This window comes from Leuresthes tenuis, unplaced genomic scaffold, assembly GCF_036924035.1.
Source record: "Leuresthes tenuis unplaced genomic scaffold, fLeuTen1.0.hap1 SCAF_8, whole genome shotgun sequence".
NCBI lineage: Eukaryota > Metazoa > Chordata > Actinopteri > Atheriniformes > Atherinopsidae > Leuresthes > Leuresthes tenuis.
The window spans coordinates 27,829,062-27,844,000 of NW_027325362.1; positions in this window are offsets into that span (position 1 = coordinate 27,829,062).

The following is a 14,939-nucleotide window of genomic DNA, read 5'->3' on the forward strand; positions in this document are numbered from 1 at the left end:
CTTACACATAGATGCTCACATATAGGCTGCTGAATGCAATGAAGACCTGCTTATCAAGTAAAGTTCAATGTCAATGTGTAATATTCAATTAGGATTTGCAAAACAGTGAAGTTAAACAATGAATGGGTCCATAGTCGGTATGAGAAGACTACAGGAATATTTACCTGGGTGTACGTTCAAACAGAGATGAGAAAATTGCGATAAATAATTGTTTGTTTGTTTGTTAGTATGTATAGGAATGTTATGTGTATAAACTGTGTTGAGTTATAGTTACTCAGTAGTGTCTCAGTGAAACAACCGACGGGGGAAGCCTTGCGGTGACAACAAAAGCAGTGTTTTACTGATCAGTCAAGTTGCTCCAGTGTACTCCATACAAACTGGTTGGCTACTGAAGGGATAGAAAATGGGGAATACTTGTTTTAAAGCAAACAAGGAATTAGATGGGAAAAATACATGTTTTAACGGGACCCAGACAATATTAAATACTCAGACAGATGGGAGAAGAAGTGTAGTTTTGTAGGAAATCACAAAATTATTACATAGAATTAGTGAAATCAATTGAAGAATGCCTTTCTGAAGAGCTGTTTACCACAGATGAGCAGCTTTGCGACCAAGCACATTGTAGATCGCTTTACTGCCAAAATGATCTAATTTAATGGATTGGTTTAGACATGCATAACAGCATTTTAAGAACAAAGAGAGATACAAAAAGGGACAACGCTTCATGGTGGAAGGTGATGTATAAATAACTGTGTATATGATGAAGGGGGTGGCAACACCCATTCCGAAATCCCGCCATTCCGACATCCCGCTATTCCGACATCCCACCATTCCGACATACCACCATTCCGACATACCACCATTCCGACATGCAAACGTCCCACCATTCCGACATCCCACCATTGCGACATCCCGCTATTCTGACGTTCAAATGTCCCACCATTCCGACAAGGCTTTCCGTATAAGGAAATGTGTGTTACTCAACAGGTGAGTCCCTTCTTTCTGTTCATGCAATTTATATGTTTAACATGTTTATAGACAAGCGTTATGAAAAACACAAAGTCTCGGCAACTGGAGGAGGAGAAGCAGTCCGCGGTGGTTTTCAATCACACACTCCAATGCCACTTGTTTCAACTTCCGAAAATTTAATCCAGGAAAAAAAGGCTTACAAACATGGACCAAAACGGCTCCATAACACGCACAAGAATCCAAAAGAAACGAAAGTTAACTAAAAGAAAGCAAATAAACAGTATGAAGTGGTCAAAATTGGTTTTACGCATGCCTATGTGCGTCTGGCACATGCGTCTTCGGGCTGTCCCACGTTGGTTTGTGGATGAAAGCTATATGTTCAGCTGTAATGTCATGTAAAAACAATCTCTACATGACATTTAGTCCCAGGTGTGACCAGTGAGGTCCTTAAGATATCAACAGGCTGTATAAAGCTACAACCGTTGCGGCTGTGTGTTTGTGCCAAATGCGCAAAACCCATCCGCGCTTCCCAAAATTGGAGTGAGTACTCATAAATCACGTGAATAACATGAATAAACATTTTTACTGCATTTTGTTGTGTTTTATACGTTCTATGCTGTCATTTCTATCTTCTCCTATTGGCAAGGCAAGGCAGTGCTCGCAACTGTGTCCTGTGCAGTAGCCGTGATATCTGTAATTGCAATTATTACTTTTGCATATGATGACAGCGTGCAAAAGACGCATGGGCTCTGTGGAGAGCTCCGCTCCAGCTGGCTGCTGTGACAGCTCACTGACACTGTATTTCTGCTTAATCAGTTTCAGTCTCGCCAGAGTTACATTAATATCTGTATTTTTATATTTGAAATTCAGGGGATTTTGATAATAGATTATTAAAGTTTGTTTGCGAGGCTGTGGCCTCTGCATGTGCAAAGCTTGTGCGACAAACTTTAGGGCGTATTTGCGCCGGCATATCATTAGTGCAAATTGTTTTGGGTAAAAAATAGGCTATTAAAAGGAACTGTCGGAATGGCGGTAGGTTAAAAAAAACAAAAAACATACCGCCATTCCGACCATAGGAGGAAAAAAGTGTCGGAATGGTAGGACGTTGGATAAAAAATTAAGTGTCGCCATTCCGACAATTGGAGACCCATGTCGGAATGGCGAGATGTCGGAATGGCAGCATGTAACCATGATGAAGGAGAGACCATTTGAGCAGCACAGCCATTTCGCAGCACAGGGACAGCAATCCAAGTTACAGGATCTCCCACGTGGTATCACCTGTCACATTGTGTCAAGGCATCAAAAGAAGAAAAAATCACCAAACTCAAGGACAAAAAGACAAAGACTCCGGTGAACGAAGACAGAGGACTGACAAACCAGAAATACAAAAGGATTCTCGATATCAAGATCCAGAAGAAGAGGCTAACAATGCCACGAACACTTACAATGCTGGGAATGATGCCAGCAATGAACAGAGAAGAAGATTCAGTGTCATCAATCTGCATTACGTGCCTCTAATGAGGGGGTGAATATAGAATCCTCAACGATTACAACGTCTCTGGGAACTGTGACAACAACAAGGTTTAAACCATTTTGATATATATTGTAACCTATTGTCTAAGGAATAGTGCCAAAAATGAGGTAAATCTAATCCACCACTGTCCTTTGTCTTCTGTAGGGTTTTTAAACTAAGACGTGGTGGTTTGTTTTTCCACAGAAATTTGGAGATGCATGAATCTAGTGACTTAAACCAAGTAGCAGATGGTTTTATGGGGATCATTGAGAACAAATAGTTAACTTTTGGTAGTATCATCATTTTAATGGATGTAACTCTCCCCATAAGTGATATAGGTAAGGACTTCCAACGAGAGATCGTCCTCTACTGTCTTTAATAATTGCACATAATTTAGCTTTGTTAGCTCTGAGAGCCTGGAGGAAATGTTTATGCCTAAATATCTAATATTTCCTGACTGTAAAGTGATCGCAGGTATATTATGGACCCTACAGTTAATGGGCAGAACTGTGGTCTTAGACCAGTTGATAGAGTAGTCAGAAAGTGCTGAGAATTTATTTATGAGTGTGATCGTGTGACTGAGAGACGTCTGTGAGTTCTGAAGGAAAAGTAATACATCATCAGCATAAAGACTTATTTTATGCTCAATATTTTGGGATTAATTACTCACAAACGGGTAAGAAAAGGTAGTATTGCCAGACCATACATGATCAAAACAGGGAGCGGAGGTGGTTCAGCTGCAAGGTGTGAATGTCTGACTATAGTTTGTAAAAAGCGGGTAAGATAAGGTGCGAATGCCCAACAATGTATGATCAAAAGAGGGAGCGGAGTGTTTTGGTTACAAGAAGGTTTGAATATCCGACCATAGTTTGTAAAAAGCGGGTAAGAAAAGGTTACCATACATCATCAAAAGCAGGAGTGGATGTGTTCGGCTACAAGAAGATTTGAATGTCCATCAATAATTGCTTTAAAACATGAAAGAAAATTTTCGAATATAAACCGCACATGATCATAAGCGGGAGAGGAGTTGTTCAGCTGCAAGAAGGTGTGAATGTCCACCCATAATTACTGAAAAATGGGTAAGAAATTGTGAAAATGCCCAACCATACATCATCAAAAGCAGGAGTGGATGTGTTCGGCTACAAGAAAGTTTGAATGTCCGACCATAGTTTGTAAAAAGCGGGTAAGAAAAGGTTCGAATGCCCGAACATAGACATTCAAAAGAGGGAGCGGAGGTGTTCCGCTGTAAGAAGGTGTAAATGTCCGACCATAGTTGGTAAAAAACGGGTAAGAAAAGGTTAAAATACCCGACTGTACACAATCAATAGGGGGAGCGGAGTTGTTTGGCTACAAGAAGGTGTGAAAGTCCGACCACGGTTTGTAAAAAGCGGGTAAGAAAAGGTTCGAATGCCCGAATATATACCATCAAAAGTGGAAGTGGATGTGTTCGGCTGCAAGAAGGTGTGAACGTCCGACCAAAGTTTGTAAAAAGCAGTTAAGAAAAGGTTCGAATATCCAACCAAACATAATCAAAAGCGGGAGCAGAGCTGTTCGACTGCAAGTAGGTGTGAATGTCAGATCATAATTTGCAAAAAGCTGATGAGAAAGGGTGAGAATGCCCGGCTATACACCATCAAATGCGGGAGCGGAACTGTTCGGCTGTGAGTAGGTGTGAATGTCCAACCATAATTGTTGAAAAATGTGTTAGAAGAGACTAGAATGCCGGACAAGACATCATCAAATGCGGGAGCGGAGTTGTTCGGCTGTGAGTAGGTGTGAATCTCCGAGCATAGTTTGTAAAAAGGGGGTAAGAATAGGTTCGAATGCCCGAACATACACTATCAAAACAGGGAGCTGAGGTGGCTCAGCTGCAAGGTGTGAATGTCTGACTATAGTTTGTAAATAAGGTGCGAATGCCCAACAATGTATAATCAAAAGAGGGAGCGGAGGTTTTCGGCTACAAGAAGGTTTGAATGTCCGACCATAGTTTGTAAAAAGCGGGTAAGAAAAGGTTCAAATGCCTGACTATACACCATCAAAAGCGGGAGCAGAGGTGTTCCGCTGTAAGACGGTGTGAATGTCCGACCATATTTGGTAAAAAGCGGGTAAGAAAAGGTTAAAATACCCGACTGTACACAATCAATAGCGGGAGAGGAGGTGTTCAGCTGAAAGAAGGTGTGAATGTCCACCCATAATTACTGAAAAATGGGTAAGAAAAGGTGCGAATGCCAAACCATACATTATCAAAAGCAGGTGTGAATGTCAGATCATAATTTGCAAAAAGCTGATGAGAAAGGGTGAGAATGCCCGACTATACACCATCAAATGCGGGAGCGGAGTTGTTCGGCTGTGAGTAAGTGTGAATCTCCGACCATAATTGCTGAAAAATGTGTTAGAAAAGGTAAGAATGCCAGTCCATACATCATCAAAAGCGGGAGAGGTGGTGTTCGGCTGCAAGTAGGTGTGAATGTCCAGCCATAATTACTAACAAACGGGTAAGAAAAGGTAGTATTGCCAGACCATACATGATCAAAACAGGGAGCGGAGGTGGTTCAGCTGCAAGAAGGTGTGAATGTCCGACTAAAGTTCAAATATATTAACAAAAGCGGGAGGAGAGGTCTTCGGATGAGAGTGGTTGAGAATTTCCAACCATAATCTATAAAATGCGGTGAAAAAAAAGGTGTGATAGAACACTAAAAGGTGGAGCGGAAGTGTTCGGCTGCAAGAAGGTGTGAATGTCCGACTGTATTTGGTGAAAAGCAGGTAAAGCAAGGTCTGAATGCCCAACCTTACATCATCAAAAGTGAGATCAGAGGTGTTTGGCTGCATGAAGGCCATAGTTTGCCAAAAGCGGGTAAGCTGCGAATGACCGACTAAATATCAACAAAAGGTCTTCGGATGCAAGTGGGTGTGAATATCCCACCATACAAGTATGGTGGAGAGGAAGCTGTGAATGCCGACCATAGTTGGCAAAAAGCGGGTGAGAAAAGGTGCGAATGTCCAACCATACATGATCAAAACAGGGAGCGGAGGTGTTTGGCTGTGACAAGGTGTGAATGTCCACCCAAAATTAATGAAAAGCGGGCAACAAGTAGGTTTGAATGCCCAACCATACATCATCAAAAGCAGGAGTGGATGTGTTCGGCTACAAGAAGGTTTGAATGTCCGAGCATAGTTTGTAAAAAGCGGGTAAGAAAAGGTTCGAATGCCCAAACATACACCATCAAAAGAAGGAGCGGAGGTGTTCCGCTGTAAGAAGGTGTGAATGTCCGACCATAGTTGGTAAAAAACGGGTAAGAAAAGGTTAAAATACCCGACTGTACACAATCAATAGGGGGAGCGGAGTTGTTCGGCTACAAGAAGGTGTGAAAGTCCAACCATGGTTTGTAAAAAGCTGGTAAGAAAATGTTCGAATGCCCGAATATATACCATCAAAAGCGGAAGCGGAGGTGTTCGACTGCAAGTAGGTGTGAATGTCCAGCCATAATTAATCACAAACGGGTAAGAAATGGTAGTATTGCCAGACCATACATGATCAAAACAGGGAGCTGAGGTGGTTCAGCTGCAAGGTGTGAATGTCTGACTATAGTTTGTAAAAAGCGGGTAAGACAAGGTGCGAATGCCCGACAATATATGATCAAAAGAGGGAGTAGAGGTCTTCGGCTGCAAGGTCTGAATGTCCAACCATAATTTCTAAAAACCGGGTAAGAAAAGGCTCGAAATTCCGACTATACACAATCAAAAGCGGGAGCGGGAGGTTTTCAGCTGCAAATCCTTCACTCAAACCAAGTGAAAACTGCTTTGTCCTTCATATTTATCAATGTCTAGATCGACTTCAACAAAGAACAACATTGTACTTTGCAGTAAAGAAAGAGCAAATCAAAAGTTTTAGGAATCCGAGAATAAGCTTATTTTCATGAGTTCTGCACGATTATTGATTTTACTATGAATGAATGCCTTCACTCAAACTATGTTAAAACTGCTTTGTCCTTCATATTTATCAATGTCTAGATTGACTTCAACAAAGAACAACACTGGATTTTGCAGTAGAAGAAAGAGCAACACTGAAGGATCAGTAATCCGAGAATAAGCTTATTTTCATACGTTCTGCATGATTTGGGATTTTATGTATAAAATGAATTCCTTCACTCAAACCAAGTTAAAACTGATTTGTCCTTCATATTTATCAATGTCTAGATCGACTTCAACAAAGAACAACATTGTATTTTGCAGTAGAAGAAAAAGCAACACTGAAGGATCAGGAATCCGAGAATAAGCTTATTTTCATACGTTCTGCATGATTTGGGATTTTATGTATAAAATGAATTCCTTTACTCAAACTATGTTAAAACTGCTTTGTCCTTCATATTTATCAATGTCTAGATTTACTTCAACAAAGAACAACATTGTATTTTGCAGTAGAAGAAATAGCAACACTGAAGGATCAGGAATCCGAAAACACGCTTTATTTTCATACGTTCTGCTTGATTTGGGATTTTGCTATAAAATTAATTCCTTCACTCAAACAAAGTGGAAACTGCTTTGTCCTTCATATTTATCAATGTCTATATCGATTTCAACAAAGAACAAGGCTGTATTTTGCAGTATAGGAAAGAGCAACACTGGAGGATCAGGAATCCGAGAATAAGCTTACTTTCATGAGTCCTGCACGATTTCGGATTTTCCTATAAAATGAATTGCTTTGCTCAAACCAAGTTAAAATTGCTTTGTCCTTCATAGTTATCCATGTCTAAAATGTATCAAGCATAAAGTTCCTCATATTACCCTGAATGAGAAAGAAGCATCCCTTTGGTTGAGCAATACGTTCCTTATGCAGAGTTATGCATGATTTCGGATTTTGCTATAAAATTAATTCCTTCACACCTTTTTTTTTCACCGCATTTTATAGATTATGGTTGGAAATTTCAACCACTCTAATCCGAAGACCTCTCCTCCCGCTTTTGTTAATATATTTGAACTTTAGTTGGACATTCACCCCTTTTTGCAGCTAAACCCCCTCCGCTCCCTGTTTTGATCATGTATGGTCTGGCAATACTACATTTTCTTACCCGTTTGTGAGTAATTATGGCTGGATATTGACACCTACTTGCAGCTGAACACAATCTCTATCGCTTTTAATTATGTTTGGATATTCGAACCTTTTCTTTACTGCTTTTTGCCAACTTTGGTCGGACGTTCACACCTTCTTGCAGCCGAACACCTCCGCTTCCGCTTTTGATGGTATATATTCGGGCATTCGAAACTTTTCTTACCAGCTTTTTACAAACGATGGTTGGACTTTCACACCTTCTTGTAGCCGAACAACTCCGCTCCCGCTATTGATTGTGTACAGTCGGGTATTTTAACCTTTTCTTACCCGCTTTTTACCAACTATGGTCGGACATTTACACCTTCTTACAGCGGAACACCTCCGCTCCCTCTTTTGATGGTCTATGTTCGGGCATTCGAACCTTTTCTTACCCGCTTATTACAAACTATGGTCAGACATTCAAACCTTCTTGTAGCCGAACACATCCACTCCTGCTTTTGATGATGTATGGTTGGGCATTTTCACCTTTTCTTACCCATTTTTCAGTAATTATGGGTGGACATTCACACCTTCTTGCAGCTGAACAACTCCTCTCCCGCTTATGATCATGTGCGGTTTGATATTCGAAAATTTTCTTTCATGTTTTAAAGCAATTATTGATGGACATTCAAATCTTCTTGTAGCCGAACACATCCACTCCTGCTTTTGACGATGTATGGTTTGGCATTCGCACCTATTTTTTACCCATTTCTCAGGAATTTTGGGTGGACATTCAGACCTTCTTGCAGCCGAAAACCTCTGCTCCCTCTTTTGATCATACATTGTCGGGCATTCGCACCTTATCTTACCCGCTTTTTACAAACTATAGTCAGACATTCACACCTTGGTGCTGAACCACCTCAGCTCCCTGTTTTGATCATGTATGGTCTGGCAATACTACCTTTTCTTACCCGTTTGTGAGTAATTATGGCTGGACATTCACACCTACTTGCAGTCGAACAGCTCTGCTCCCGCTTTTGATTATGTTTGGTTGGATATTCGAACCTTGTCTTAACTGCTTCTTACAAACTTTGGTCGGACGTTTACACCTTCTTGCAGCCGAACACTTCCGCTCCACCTTTTAGTGTTCTATCACACCTTTTTTTTCACCGCATTTTATAGATTATTTTTGGAAATTCTCAACCACTCTCATCCGAAGACCTCTCCTCCCGCTTTTGTTAATATATTTGAACTTTAGTCGGACATTCACACCTTGCAGCTGAACCACCTCCGCTCCCTGTTTTGATCATGTATGGTATGGCAATACTACCTTTTCTTACCCGTTTGTTAGTAATTATGGCTGGACATTCACACCTACTTGCAGCCGAACACCACCTCTCCCGCTTTTGATGATGTATGGACCGGCATTCTTACCTTTTCTAACACATTTTTCAGCAATTATGGTCGGACATTCACACTTACTCACAGCCGAACAACTCCGCTCCCGCATTTGATGGTGTATAGTCGGGCATTCTCACCCTTTCTCATCAGCTTTTTGCAAATTATGATCTGACATTCACACCTGCTTTTGATAATGTATGGTTGGGCATTTGCACCTTTTCTTACCCATTTTTCAGTAATTATGGGTGGACATTCACACCTTCTTGCAGCTGAACACCTCCTCTCCCGCTATTGATTGTGTACAGTCGGGTATTTTAACCTTTTCTTACCCGCTTTTTACAAACTATGGTCGGACATTCAAACCTTCTTGTAGCCGAAAACCTCTGCTCCCTCTTTTGATAATACATTGTCGGGCATTCGCACCTTATCATACCCGCTTTTTACAAACTATAGTCAAACATTCACACCTTGGTGCTGATCCACCTCAGCTCCCTGTTTTGATCATGTATGGTCTGGCAATACTACCTTTTCTTACCCGTTTGTGAGTAATTATGACATTCACACCTACTTGCAGTCGAACAGCTCTGCTCCCGCTTTTGATTATGTTTGGTTGGATATTCGAACCTTTTCTTAACTGCTTTTTACAAACTTTGGTCGGACGTTCACACCTTCTTGCAGCCGAACACCTCCGCTTCCGCTTTTGATGGTATATATTCGGGCATTCGAACCTTTTCTTAGCAGCTTTTTACAAACCATGGTTGGACTTTCACACCTTCTTGTAGCTGAACAACTCCGCTCCCGCTATTGATTGTGTACAGTCGGGTATTTTAACCTTTTCTTACCCGCTTTTTACCAACTATGATCGGACATTCACACCGTCTTACAGCGGAACACCTCCGCTCCCGCTTTTGATGGTGTATTGTCAGGCATTTGAACCTTTTCTTACCTGCTTTTTACAAACTATGGTCGGACATTCAAACCTTCTTGTAGCCAAAAACCTCCGCTCCCTCTTTTGATCATACATTGTCGGGCATTCGCACCTTTTCTTACCCGTTTTTTAGAAACTATGGTCGGACTTTCAAACCTTCTTGTAGCCCAACACATCCACTCCTGCTTTTGATGATGTATGTTTGGGCATTCGCATCTTTTCTTACCCATTTTTCAGTAATTATGGGTGGACATTCACACCTTCTTGCAGCTGAACACCTCCTCTCCCGCTTATGATGGTGTATAGTCGGGCTTTCAAGCCTTTTCTTACCCGGTTTTTACAAATTATAGTTGGACATTCAGACCTTCTTACAGCCGAAAACCTCCACTCCCTCTTTTGATCATACATTGTCGGGCATTAGCACCTTTTCTTACCCGCTTTTTACAAACCATAGTCGGACTTTCACATCTTTTAGTAGCCGAACAACTCCGCTCCCGCTATTGATTGTGTACAGTCGGGTATTTTAACCTTTTCTTACCCGCTTTTTACCAACTATGGTCGGACATTCACACCTTCTTACAGCAGAACACCTCCGCTCCCTCTTTTGATGGTGTATGTTCGGGCAGTCAAACCTTTTCTTACCTGCTTTTTACAAACTATGGTCAGACATTCAACCCTTCTTGGAGCCGAACACATCCACTCCTGCTTTTGATTATGTATAGTTAGGCATTCGCACCTTTTCTTACCCATTTTTCAGTAATTATGGGTGTACATTCACACCTTCTTGCAGCCGAACACCTCCGCTCCCTCTTTTGATCATACATTTTCGGGCATTCGCACCTTCTCTTACCCGCTTTTTACAAACCATGGTCGTACTTTCACACCTTTTAGTAGCCGAACAACTCCGCACCCGCTACTGATTGTGTACAGTCGGGTATTTTAACCTTTTCTTACCCGTTTTTTACCAACTATGGTCGGACATTCACACCTTCTTACAGCGGAACACCTCCGCTCCCTCCTTTGATGGTGTATGTTCGGGCATTTGAACCTTTTCTTACCCGCTTTTTACAAACTATGGTCAGACGTTCAAACCTTCTTGTAGCCGAACATATCCACTCCTGCTTTTGATGATGTATGGTTGGGCATTCGAACCTACTTGTTGCCCGCTTTTCATTAATTATGGGTGGACATTCACACCTTGTCTCAGCCAAACACCTCCGCTCCCTGTTTTGATCATGTATGGTTTGACATTCGCACCTTTGCTTACCTTCTTTTTATACTGATTGCTCAAGATTAAGTTGTTCTTTCTCAAACTACAAAATTTTTTTAATTGTTGAAACTTGATTTGAAGTGGATGAATAAGGAAGACAAACAGTTTTAAGTCAGGCTGATAGCAATTCATTTTATAGCAAAATCTGTATTTCGTCATTTGTCGAGAGATGCTTATTGCTGAAGAAGTTCTTTCTCATTCTACAAAGTACAACGTTGTTTATCATTGAAACTTGATAAGACATGAATAAATATGAAGGACAAAGCAGTCTTAACTTGGTTTGAGTTAAGGAATTCGTTTTCTAGGAGAATCCGAATTCGTGCATAACTCGTAAAATAGAGCTTATTTTCGGATTCCTGAAGAATGAGTCTGGTTCTTTCTCATAATACAAAGTTTGTGGTTTATTGTTGAAACTTCATCAGACCGTTAGATATAGTCGGACTCACCTCGACGCACGGCTTGGGATCTGGAACCAGTACTCTTGAGAGGGGTTGGACTCTCTTCCACTCTGGAGTTGCCCGTGGTGAGAGGCGCAGAGCAGGTGTGGGCATACTTATTGCCCCCCGGCTGTGTGCCAGTACATTGGGGTTTACCCCAGTGAACGAGAGGGTAGCCTCCCTCCGCCTTGGGTGGGGGGACGAGTCCTGACTGTTGTTTGTGCCTATGCGCCAAACAGCAGTTCAGAGTACCTACCCTTTTTGGAGTCTCTGGGGGAGGCACTGGAGAATGCTCTTACCGGAGACTCCCTCATTCTGCTGGGGGACTTCAATGCTCACGTGGGCAATGACAGTGAGACCTGGAGGGGTGTGATTGGGAGGAACGGCCCCCCCGATCTGAATCAGAGTGGTGTTATGTTGTTGGACTTCTGTGCCAGTCATAGACTGTCCATAACGAACACCATGTTCAGGCATAAGGGTCTCCATATGTGCACTTGGCACCAGGACACCCTTGGCCGCAGTTCGATGATCGACTTTGTGGTTATATCATCAGACTTGCGGCCGTATGTCCTGGACACTCGGGTGAAGAGAGGGGCGGAGCTGTCAACTGATCACCACCTGGTGGTGAGTTGGCTCCGCTGGTGGGGGAGGATGCCGATCAGACCTGGCAGGCCCAAACGTATTGTGAGGGTCTGCTGGGAGCGTTTGTCAGAATCCCCCGTCAGAAGGAGCTTTAACTCCCACCTCCGGCAGAGCTTCAACCATATTTGAGGTGGGGGACATTGAATGGGCCATGTTCCGTGACTCCATTGCCGAGGCAGCTGGTCGGAGTTGTGGCCGTAAGGTGGTCGGTGCCTGTCATGGCGGCAACCCTCGAACCTGCTGGTGGACACCAGTGGTGAGGGAAGCCGTCAAGCTGAAGAAGGAGTCCTATCGGGCCTTTTTGGCCAGTGGGACCCTGGAAGAAGCTGATAGGTACCGACGGGCCAGACGGGCCGCGGCTTCGGCGGTTGCTGAGGCAAAAACTCGGGCCTGGGAGGAGTTCGGTGAGACCATGGAGAACGATTTCCGGACGGCCTCGAAAAGATTCTGGTCCACCATCCGGCGTCTCAGGGGGGGGAAGCGGCTCACAGTCAACACTGTTTACAGTGCGGACGGGGCTTTGCTGACCTCAACTAGGGATGTTGTGAGTCGGTGGGGGGAGTACTTCGAGGAACTCCTCAATCCTACCAACACGTGCTCGGAAGAGGCAGAGTCGGAGAGCTCGGAGACGGGGCCTCCCATTTCTGGGGCTGAGGTTGCCGAGGTGGTTAAAAAGTTCCTCGGTGGCAAGGCCCCGGGGGTGGATGAGGTCCGTCCTGAGTTTCTCAAGGCTCTGGATGTTGTAGGGCTGTCTTGGCTGACACGCCTCTGCAGTATCGCGTGGACATCGGGGACAGTGCCTCTGGACTGGCAGATTGGGGTGGTGGTCCCCCTCTTTAAAAAGGGGGACTGGAGGGTGTGTTCCAACTATAGGGGTATCACACTCCTCAGCCTCCCTGGTAAGGTCTATTCGGGGGTATTGGAGAGGAGGATCCGTCGGATAATCGAGCCTCGGATTCAGGAGATGCAGTGTGGCTTTCGTCCTGGCCGTGGAACAGTGGACCAGCTCTATACCCTCGGCAGGATCCTGGAGGGTGCATGGGAGTTCGCCCAACCAGTCTACATGTGTTTTGTGGACTTGGAGAAAGCGTTCGACCGTGTCCCTCGTGGAGTCCTGTGGGGGGTGCTCCGGGAATATGGAGTGCCGGACCCCTTCATAGGGGCCGTTCGGTCTCTGTATGACCGGTGCCAGAGTTTGGTCCGCATTGCCGGCAGTAAGTCGGATACGTTTCCGGTGAGAGTTGGACTCCGTCAGGGCTGCCCTTTGTCACCGATTCTGTTCCTAACTTTTATGGACAGAATTTCTAGGCGGAGCCAGGGCGTTGAGGGTGTCCCATTTGGCGACCTCAGAATCGGGTCTCTGCTTTTTGCAGATGATGTGGTTCTGTTAGCGTCGTCAGGCCGTGACCTTCAGCTCTCACTGGAGTGATTCGCAGCCGAGTGTGAAGCGGCTGGGATGAGAATCAGCACCTCCAAATCCGAGACTATGGTTCTCAGCCGGAAAAGGGTGGAATGCTCTCTCCGGGTCGGGAATGAGATCCTTCCCCAAGAGGAGGAGTTCAAGTATCTCGGGGTCTTGTTCACGAGTGACGGACGAATGGAGCGGGAGATTGACGGGCGGATCGGTGCGGCGCCTGCAGTGTTGCAGGCTCTGCACCGACCCGTCGTTGTGAAGAGGGAGCTGAGCCAGAAGGCGAAGCTCTCTACTTACTGGTCAATCTACGTTCCCATCCTCACCTATGGTCACGAGTTGTGGGTAGTGACCGAGAGAACAAGATCGCGAATACAAGCGGCCGAAATGGATTTCCTCCGCAGGGTGTCTGGGCTCTCCCTTAGAGATAGGGTGAGAAGCTCAGTCATCCGGGAGGGGCTCGGAGTAGAACCGCTGCTCCTCCGCATTGAGAGGAGTCAGATGAGGTGGCTCGGGCATCTGGTTAGGATGCCCCCTGGGCGCCTCCCTGGGGAGGTGTTCCGGGCACGTCGCACTGGGAGGAGACCCCGGGGGAGACCCAGGACACGTTGGAGAGACTATGTCTCTCGGCTGGCCTGGGAACGCCTCGGGGTCCCCCCGGAAGAGCTGGAGGAAGTGGCCGGGGACAGAGACGTCTGGGTTTCTCTGCTCAAGCTGCTGCCCCCGCGACCCGACCCCCGGATAAGCGGCAGATGATGGATGGATGGATGGATATATCCTCCACCAACCAGACTTACAACCCCCGACTAGGGTAGCAGAATTTCTAAGCAGCTGTACCCCAAAACTACTATCAAAAATATATAAATTATTGTCTAAGATAGATGACACAATGTCTCTTCCATCCTCAAAATGGGAGGCAGATTTATCCATCAGTTCTGGTCATAGCTTCTAAACACAAATATGTTTGAACACCTTCATAAAGACTCAAAATCCTAATTTACAGCTCATACAATACAAAATCCTTCATAGAACACACTATACAGGACAAAGGATGTTCAGGATGGGTCTAACACACTCAAACATCTGCTCACATTGCACAGATAACACACCTGATGATTATGCACACGCTTTGTGGTTTTCTGCGCCTGTCCAGAAGTTCTGGCTTGAAGTCTGTGAGGACCTATCAACATGGCTAAAGTGTAGCATCCCTGCATGCCCCACACTGTGCATACTGGGTGACTTAGACAACATCAACATGGAAATTAACTCAGCACACATGGTTGTCACAGTGTTATGTATCGCAAAGAAAACTATTCTCATGAACTGGAAAGCGAAGAAC